Below are 10,172 nucleotides of genomic sequence, written 5' to 3'. Positions count from 1 at the left end.
ACGGAAGGCTGCGATTTTGTGCTGTCAGAAATGAAATGAATTGATATGGCATATTTGGGTTTGATTAACAATGGAAATCTCGGGAACCCAGAAGCAACATTTGGGGTCCCAGCTGGGGAAAAAAAGAGGGTGTTTTTTTTTGAATAGCAGGATTTGAATTCAGGTAGACTTGAAAGGGAAAGCTGGCTTTTGAGATGCTTTGGATTCAATGCAGACAGAAATTGAGCTATATTTTAATAGGAACCTGTTTCTCTTTCTCAAGCCCAGTGATTTTAAGAGGGGAGGACTTCAACTCCCAGAATACCCAGCCAGCATGCATAAATTTCAATTCCCAGAATTCCCCTAATCAGCATGCTTTGAGAGGGATGGAGTCAGTGGTGGGTTCCTATTGGTTCGGACCGGTTCGACCGAAACGGTAGCAACTTGGCGGCCTGGGTCACTGGAACTGGCCACGCCCCCAAACCGCTTCTACGGCGCCACCATCTTGATTTTCATTGCAGAATATTTTTCTCATTTTTTTTAATGTTTTGTGCATGCACAGACCTATTTACGAGCAAATGTGCACGCGCGCAGAGCTCGTGTCCGGCATGTGAGCAAAACGTTTTGCGCACACCGGACCAGGTAGTAATACCGGGGAGCAACCCACCCCTGGAGGGACTCCAACTCTCATAATCCCCCAGCCAGCCATCTTGCCTTGGAATTCCAGGAGTTGAATTTCCACCCATCTGAAAGTTAAGAGATTTACAAATAGTTTCCAACATACAACCATTTGTGTAGCAGCTGTTTGAAGTTACGACAACAGTGGGGGGGGGAAAGCGACATAACAACTAGTCCTCGCACTTACGACTGTCACAGCAGCCCCATGCTCCAGTGACCTGAATTCAGGCACTCTGCAACCAGTGTGAATTTACGAAAGATGCAGCATCTCTGGGGTCAAGGGGTCACCGTTTGCAACACCTTCCTAACTGGCCATTCCGATGAGCGAAATCAATGGGGGGAGAGCTGGATTCGCTTAACGACCACTGGACAGTCATTTAAGTGAACAGCAGGGCTTTCCTTAAAAACCGTGTCAAATAAAGGTTGTGAAATCGACAGCACAAAATCACAGCAATCTTCCTTCCACTTTCTCTGATAGGGCCGCTTGTGCGAATTACACGCTTGACAATCCTGTAGTGGCAGGACACTGATGGTCACAAGTGCGAGGAAGGGTTGCAGAGCTTTAACACTGTCGCAACTTTGAACAGTCATTAAGCAAGGACTACCTGTGCAAACTCTGCCTTTTCTGAAGCTCCACTTTCTTTATCAGTCGAGAGAAAAGAAATAGTTGGTGAACAGGGTGAATTTGTTTACTAAACGTCATTATATTCCTTTTTTTTTTTTTTTTTTCGCTAATTGTGAGCCATTAATGAGAGATTTTTAAGTTCAGGCTGAAACTGACACTGTAACAGACAATTTTTCGCAGTCCTTTGACAGTAAGTTCCAATCAAAACTATTAACGTGATTTTTTTTTCTTAATGTTTAAATTATGTTTGTCAAACTCTTCATTGATTAGATTTTTAGGAATATACAAAATCTCATTTGCTCGGTGTGTATTTCACAGCTGTTTCTGTTTTGGGTGTGTTAAGAACCACAAATTGTGCTGCAACCAGATTCATCCTGGGTGGGTTGCAAATTCCTTTTCATGCGAATTAACGGATTCAGACTTAGTTGTGCTCAGAGCCTCTTGCAGAAATCGCTGGGGAAGATTGCAGCTAGTCCTCGATTTACAACCATTCACTTAGTGACCACTCAAAGTTACGACGGTGCTGAAAAAAGGGGGCGTAGGATTTTTCACACTTACGACACTTACACACCCCCAGAGTCACGTGATCAAGAATTCAGATGCTGAGCAGTTGCCTCATATTTACGACATTTGCAGCGTCCCACGGGGTTATTCGCTTAACGACCGTGGCAAGAAAGGTTGTAAAACGGGGTGAAACTCACTCATCAACCACACCTCCTGCTTAGCCAGGAAAAGTTTGGGCTCAGTTGCGGTCATTAAGTCGAGGACTGCCTGCAGTTCCGAGTTATCTTAACTGGCGCTGATTCAATCTGCTCTTCCTTAATTTGCTCCTGTTTTACTACATCCCGTTCCAGAGACTTTTAAGATTGCAAAGGATTTGCACGCCAAGGGAAATGAAGCCTACACAGCATTTTGCACTTTCTGGTCTGTGTGTGTCTGTGTGTGTGTGTGTATGTGCATACACACACACACACACACACACACATATACATACACACACACACTGTTTACTTTCTGTCTTTTTATGTTGCCAATTTTGTTTTTTAACCACAATTGTGTCTCGACTTATTTATTTTTTCTTAAACTCTGATGTTTTTTTTAAAAAATGTATTGGACATTATTTATGCAGATTTGGGATGTGCAAGGGAATAAAAACTGAACCAGTTCCATAGGAAAAAAACTGGAATTAGTTCACCCATCACAATATTTAATCCCCCCCCCCAGATCCCCCGCTCGTTGTCGTCCTTGGGGTGGGGAAAATTTAGAGTGGGGGGGCAGCCGGGCGTTTCCAAAATCTGACCGTGAACATTCTTGTTAATTGATTTGTCTGTAACATGTTCCCCCCCCCCCCCTCTGATAATAAAATGAATGACTAACCATCACGAGTGTCTTCTTTTCACACAACTTCCTCCTGCCACATTGGCTGGTCAGAAGAAACCGCTGACGCTCGTACGAAAGGATCTGCCATCCTCACCCTACGCCTCACGTAATTTATTTCCCTCTTTCCAAGCAGTCCTTGATTTACAACCTTGATTCACTTAGTGACCGTTCGGACATAGTGGTGCTGGGAAAAATGGATTTGGGACCATTTTAAAAACAATCCAAATAGGAAGCTGGCATGCCCTTGTATTTTTTTCCCCCCATCAAGTTTTTTTTAATTTTATATTATTTATACATATCAATGCGCGAATAGGATGATACGTTTCATTTTTCATAGTTTCATATTGTTTAAACATGTCTAATATTCCTGCCCTTCAGTTTTAAACCTCCCTCTTTTATTACATGTATCTTGTTATATTTATTTATAGATAGATACAGACAGACAAATAGACAGAAAGAGAGATGAGAGAGATATATATATATACAGTTGAGAGAGAAATGATATATACATGAGAGAGAGATGAGATAGATAGACAAATAGATAAGAGATGATAAACAGATGAAAGAGAATTGAGATAGATATAGATAGATGATAAGATATAGATAGATGATAGATAGATATAGATACAGATATACACACACACACACATACAATTATTCCCCTCTTATTTCTATCTCTTTTAATTCCCCCCCCCCATAATATTGAAAGATGTCTCTTTTCTATTTTCCATCTTTCATTTGTTTTGTTATTCATATTTCCCTTATTTAGCTCTTCACATCTGTTTATATTAAGGTTTCATCCTTCATTCTTCCATTATTCAGTGCTTCGATGTACAGTTCTAGTACCAATCACAATCATTTAAACATTTAGGGTAAATCTGTTCATGTTCTTTCCAAATCGTGGGAAACTGGCATGTACTTGTGACGGTTGCAACCCGGGGTCACGTGATTCTCCTTTTGTGACTTCCTGGCAAGCAAAGGCCAGGAGGAAGCCAGATCCACTTAACGACCGTGTCACCAACTTAAGAGCTGCAGTGATTCACTTAACTGCGACAAGAAAGGTTGTAACATGGTTTGCCTAACTCAAGTTTATTCTAAATTAATTTAAATAGTGGCTTGTTTCCCCAGTGTTCCAATATCTCAGGGGCTGCCACAACGAAGAGGAAATCAAGCTATTCTCCAAAGCACCTGAGGGCAGGACAAAAAGCAATGGGTGGGAACTAATCAAGGAGAGAAGCAACATTGAATTAAGGGGAAATTTCCTGACAGTGAGAACAATTAATCAGTGGAACAGAAGTTGCCTCCAGAAGTTGTGAATGCCCCAACACTGGAAGTCTTTAAGAAGATGTTGGACAGCCATTTGTCTGAAGTGGTGCAGGATTTCCTGCCTAGGCAGTGGGTTGGACTAGAAGACCTCCAAGGTCCCTTCCAACTCTGCTATTGTATTATATTGTATTGTGGTTAATTTGCATCCTCCTGCATAATTCCCGTGCTGAGCCGTGTGCCAAAAAATAGCTGGATTGTGTCCATTCCTTGCAAGACCTACCTTCCCCATCCAATTTTTAATGCAACCTTTTGGGGTAGCAAATGCCAGAGTCACATAACTGGCCTAATTCTTTTATTTTTCTTATTGTTTACTACAACTGTCTTTTCTCTCTAAAGAGAGAGACAAATCTAAAAATCTAAAGCTTCTTGCATCTGCTGAATTTCATAACCGGCCATGCACAGAGTTGACAGAACGGAAATAACACAGTTTTTGTAAAGACAAATAAGCTGTAAATCATTGTTTCTCAATTTTTGGCAGCTTGAAGATGAGGGGACTTCAGCTCCCAGAATTTGACGTCCACTCACCTTCAAGTTGCCAAAGTAAAGAAACTATTTAGAGCTCATTTATCTCCATAAAAAAATAAAATAGACATTTTCTACATATTTCCTCCTCCACTGCTTCTGGTAGTTCTCGACTTATGACCACAACTGAGCCCAAAATTTCTGTGGCTGAGCGAGACATTTGTTCAGTGAAACTTGCCCTATTCTACGACCTGTGGTTGTTAAGTGAGCGGCAAGGTTGATGAGCGAATGTGGCTTCCCCTGTTGATTTTGCTTGTCAGAAGGTCGCAAAAGGGGATCGCGTGACCCTGGGAGACTACGTGGCGGTCATAAATACGAATCAAGCACCTGAATTTTGACGTGGCAACGGTCGTAAGTGTGAAAAACGGACGCAAGTCTTTGCAACTTTAAATGGTCACTAAATGCAGGGTTCCAGCTTGAGGACGGTAAAACAAGCACGGAATTGCACAAATATCAATAGCAACAGCGGTTAGACTTATACACCGCTTCATAGGGCTTTCAGCCCTCCCTAAGCAGTTTACAGAATCAGCATATCGCCCCCAACAACAATCTGGGTCCTCATTTCACCCACCTCGGAAGGATGGAAAGCTGAGTCAACCTTTGAGCCAGTGAGATTTGAACCGCCGAACTGCAGATAACAGTCAGCTGAAGTGGCCTGCAGTACTGCACCCTAACCACTGTGCCACCTCGGCTCCTAATATAATTGCTAAAGGGGAAATTAATGAGTGGTGGACTTACCTTATTTTTCATTTTCATATTTATGAAATACCCTAAAATCTCAAATCGCACCAAATTGGATTTGTGGCGCTGTGTGCCAAGCCTCTTCCCTTCCTTGGAAACTGGATGAAAATTTATCCAGGGTGCAGATGTGGGCCTGATGAAGCCTCTCTGGAGATCTCTGTTTGCAAACTCAAAGCAAATCATAAATAGTTTGCAAACTCTTTAAAACGGCAAAAATATATTGAAAGGCATTCAGCCGTGCCATTGTGCCAGGTGAGTTTTGAGCAGCTGGGACAGATGGGATGAGTCAATTTAATTTAATTTTTTAAAAAAAGGTCTTGGATTGCCTGATTCCTGAAAAATCCCAATTATGTCAGACATTTGAACAGTGACAGGTTGCAGGCTAGTTCCTTTTCTCCTTTCCTCTCTCGGGCCTGTTTTTCAAGCGTCTAGTCCTCATGGGTGTGTGACCCAGCCTCACCTCAGCGACCCCGGAGCACCGAACATCTGAAAGGGAAGCCATCCTCAAATCTTTTCCCAGCCCTCTGCTGCATCTGGAGGAAACACACAGAGCGGTCGGAGTGGAAGGGAGAGGCCCAGTTGCAAGCAGGGGAGTCAAAGGTGGCCTCTGTGAGCGTGCGAAGTGCAAATTCAGGGCCTCTTCAAGGCTGGGATGTCCTCGATGGAGACTGCACGCAAAGGGAGCGGATGCCATAGAGCAGCGTTTCTCAGGCTTGGCCGCTTGAAGAACGGCTGGACTTCAGTTCCCAGAATTCCCCAGCTGACATGCATGGACTTTTAACAACCCCTGTGACTCACTTAGCAACTGCAATGATTCACTTAACAGTCGTGGCAGGAAAGGTCGTAAAGTGGGGCAAAGCTCGCTTGAGAACTGCCTCACGTAGCAACAGAATTTTGGGGCTCAGCTGTGGCGTAAGTCGAGGATGATGTGTAAATGCAATAAATCGTCTACAAAGAGACGAGAGAGCGAAATATTCAGAGATTCACACCTCAATGGCAAGTCTATCTTGGGTTTGTAATATCAGGAGGCAGCCAGTAGAGGGCAGCGTAGCCCCAAATTTGAACATATTTGCTTTTTTAAAAATAAATAAATAAAAAAGTCTCAATACATATATATGTATGTTTATATTTTCTATTTAAGCATTTTAGGCAGACCTACATGTCTATTTTTCTTTATATATTCTTTTATATTGTATGTATTCATATACATACGGATATCGTATATGCCAGTGTTTCTCAACCTTGGCAACTTGAAGATGTCTGGACTTCAACTCCCAGAATTCCCCAGCCAGCATTCGCTGGCTGGGGAATTCTGGGAGTTGAAGTCCAGACATCTTCAAGTTGCCAAGGTTGAGAAACACTGGTATATGCATATACATGTATGTATGTGTAAAAACACACACACACACACACACACATTTCCCAAAATTTCTGTTGCTATCTGAGACAGTTGGAAGGTGAATTTTACCCCCTTTTTGTGACCATTCTTGCCACAGTTGTTAAGTGAATCCCTGCAGCTGTTAAATTAATCACATGTTTGATAAGCGAATCTACCTTCAGGTCATTGCAAGGTTTGTAAATATGAAACAGGGGCCGAGGGGGCCAGGTTTTGATCATGTGACTGAAGGGGGTGCTGTAACGGTTGTAGGTAACTTTTTTCAGTGTCCTTGTAACTGGACGGTCATTAAACGAACAATTGTACATTGAGGACGAGAGGTGGGGAAGGAGGGAGGGAGGAACAGGCAGGCAGATAGACAGAGACAGACAGAGAGCTAGGGGGGAGAGAGGGAGAATAGGTAGACAGACAGACAGGCGGAGAGACAGATGAAGAGGCAGCGAGAAAGAGGATAGATGATAGATGGCAGGCAGGCAGGATGGATGGGATGGGATGGGATGGGATAGGATAGGATAGGATAGACAAGCAGGCAGACAGGCAGACAGACAGACAGACAGACAGATAGAGAATAGGTAGACAGACAGACAGGATAGATAGAGAGCTAGAGAGCTAGAGAGACAGAGACAGACAGACATAGAATAGATAGACAGACAGGCAGACAGGGAGAGAGAAAGGATGGATGGATGGATGGATGGATGGATGGATGGATGGATGGATGGATGGATGGATGGATGATAGCTAGCTAGCTAGCTAGCTAGCTAGCTAGATAATAGATAGATAGATAGATAGATAGATAGATAGATAGATAGATAGATAGATAGATAGGATACAGGCAGGCAGGCAGGCAGATGAGAGATAGACAGACAGATATAATGTTGGAGATGGAAATATAATATATATAAAAATAAATTTATATAGCTATAGGTAGCTAGATATAAAGATATATAGTTATAGATATAGGTAGATATAAATATATAGTTGTATGTATATGTATGTATATGTATGTGTATACACACACACAGAAAATATGTGTGTGTATGTGTGTGTGTGTGTGTGTGTTGTATTTGTGCTGATAAATAAATAAAGGGAGACTAGTATAGATTTATTTCAAGCTATTTAGCTCTCATCAGCTAGCTATACCCTTACTGGGATTCAAACCTGTGCTGTATTGCATCTTAGGCAGATGTGTTAACCACTAAGCCACAGAGTTCGACTCCTTATCAGCTAAGCCAGGGTGAAAGACATCTATTTAGTGTTACAACCCCCGGTATGCCCAAATATGGGAGGAAGGTCATTACTTCCATTCTCTGTCCATTGGCTCGTCACAAGAGACCATCCAGACAGAAACCCAATATTTTTACTGTTGCCTTTTACATATGTGTTGTATTTGTGCTGATAAATAAATAAAGGGAGACTAGTATAGATCTATTTCAAGCTATTTAACTCTCATCAGCTAGCCATACCCTTACTGGGATTCGAACCTGGCTGTATTGCATCTATTTGGGCATACCGGGGGTTGTAACTCTAAATAGATACCTTTCACCCTGGCTTAGCTGATAAGGAGTCGAACTTTGTGGCTTAGTGGTTAACACATCTGCCTAAGATGCAATACAGCACAGGTTCGAATCCCAGTAAGGGTATGGCTAGCTGATGAGAGCTAAATAGCTTGAAATAGATCTATACTAGTCTCCCTTTATTTATTTATCAGCACAAATACAACACAAATGTAACAAAAGGCAACAGTAAAAATATTGGGTTTCTGTCTGGATGGTCTCTTGTGACGAGCCAATGGACAGAGAATGGAAGCAGTATGCTTACACACACACACACACACACACACACACACACACATTTGAAAATTGCCAGCACACTATCCCACTTCCTTAAATCTTTTTATTTTTGGGGGAGGGGGGTCTTTTAATTTCAATCTGTCTTTGTTCTGCTCTCAGTGACAGGAGAGAAACTGCCTCCTTCCTTCTGTTCAGAATGCCTCTTAATTCTCTCTCCCTGTTGCCCTTGCCAGGACTGGATTAGAAAAGCAAAAATGTCTGAATCGGAGGGCACCTTAATAGCAATAACAATAGCAGTTAGACTTATATACCGCTTCATAGGGCTTCCAGCTCTCTCTAAGCGGTTTACAGAGTCAGCATATCGCCCCCAACAATCCGGGTCCTCATTTCATCCACGGATGGAAGGCTGAGTCAACCCTGAGCCGGTGAGATTAGAACCTCCAAACTGCAGATAGCAGTCAGCTGAAGTGGCTGCAGTACAGCACCCTAACCACTGCGCCACCTCGGCTCTTAAAGGTCATCTATTCCCACCCCCCTGGCCAGCTAAACCTTAACCCTATCAAGGTGCCAAGGGAAAATCTGGAGGCTGCTAGCTGTATAATTCATGCAAATATGCCTGTATTTGCCATCCCGATTTGCTATCCTTCCCCCCCCCCCCCAAAAAAAAATTAATTCCAGATGTGGAACCAGAGAGCTTATAACATACACAAACTTTTAAAACTACAGGTGTAATAATCAGGCTGCAATCTAAGCATAACAGAAACCTAAAAGGGACATAATGGAAAAAGCTATGTTGGTTTTTTAACGTTAGGGTTAATAATTACTGGTAATAATTGATATTTTGAATGCCAATGGAAACAGCTTTAATATAACATGCATGCAAGTAAGACTTGAGAGGGGGGGAGGGGGGAATAACTCAGTGCTTTCTCTATGAAATTTTGGAAATTTCCTGTTTCCTTCTCAACCTGTTTGGTCGCAAAGAAGAAACACTGGGGGTCCTCAGATTATGGCCACAGTTGGGACACACAATTTCCACTGCTAAGCAAGATGGTTGTTAAGTGAGTTACACCTCTCTTTTTTTTTAACCCATGGTTGTTAGGCAAATCCATGCAGTTGTTAAGTGAATCGCATGGGCCGTTAAGCAGATCTGGCTTCCCCCATTGATTCTGCTTGGGAAGGTGAGTATGAGAACTGGAGTGGAACAGGAGGTAGATTAGTAAGTGAGCCAGGTTACATTGTTCCCGGACTCAATATGGAGCAGTATCTCCTAGCAAATCTAAATGAAAAAGCAGCAACTTTTGAAAAGGATTGGAAATATTGCTATTCTTGGCATAATGATATAAACGTTATTGAATGTCCATTTTTCTCTTTTCTTTTCTCCTCTCCTCCCTCTCCCTTCTATCTCCTTCCTTCATTCCTACCTCTCTACCTCCTTCCCTCCCTCCCTCCCTCCCATCTTCTTCTACTTTCGCTCCCTTGCTCCCATCTTCTTTCCTTCCCTCCTTCCTTCCTCCCTCTTTTCTTCCTTCCTTCTTTCTTTCTTCCTTTCTTTCCTCCCTCCCTCTTTATTTTCTTTCTTCCTCTCTCTCTCCTTCCCTCCCTCCTTCCTTCTACTTTCGCTCTCTTGCTCCATCTTCCTTTTTCCCCTCCTTCCTTCCTTCCTCCCTCCCTCCCTCTTTTCTTCCTTCCTTCTTTCTTTCTTCCCTCCCTCCCTCTTTATTTTCTTTCTTCCTCC

The sequence above is a fragment of the Thamnophis sirtalis genome, unplaced genomic scaffold (genome assembly GCF_051295495.1).
Source record: "Thamnophis sirtalis isolate CommonGarterSnake01/CBP01778 unplaced genomic scaffold, rThaSir2_p1.2 scaffold_4, whole genome shotgun sequence".
Taxonomy (NCBI): domain Eukaryota; kingdom Metazoa; phylum Chordata; class Lepidosauria; order Squamata; family Natricidae; genus Thamnophis; species Thamnophis sirtalis.
Note: the sequence above shows the minus strand (reverse complement) of the source record.